Source organism: Penaeus monodon, chromosome 21 (genome assembly GCF_015228065.2).
Source record: "Penaeus monodon isolate SGIC_2016 chromosome 21, NSTDA_Pmon_1, whole genome shotgun sequence".
In the NCBI taxonomy this organism is placed as follows: Eukaryota; Metazoa; Arthropoda; class Malacostraca; order Decapoda; family Penaeidae; genus Penaeus; species Penaeus monodon.
This window is the reverse complement of record NC_051406.1, coordinates 17,737,802-17,738,112: the sequence shown is the minus strand read 5'-3', so window position 1 is coordinate 17,738,112 and position 311 is coordinate 17,737,802.

The window sequence follows — 311 nt, the reverse complement described above, 5'->3', positions numbered from 1 at the left end:
TCCTTATCCTTCCACCCTCCCTCCCTCGTATCTGCTCTCTTTTTAAAGTTACTTTTTCTTTCATACTCTCTCGCTCATTCTCCCTCCCTCACCCCCAATGAAGGGCACGAGCGAGAGTTACAAAGTTTTAACCCTGTAGGAGAGTTTACTGCAAGCTTTTGTATTTCATTAGAAGTCCTTCAGGCCCCATTACCATAAAAGAGGCCGCGATGGATTACTGTTCTGCCGGTTCCGGGCTCTGCGGAGGCCGAGTCTGCCGCGGGCTGGTCGCTCGTGCTGCCGCTCTCGTCGTCGTTGCTGTTGTCGATGCA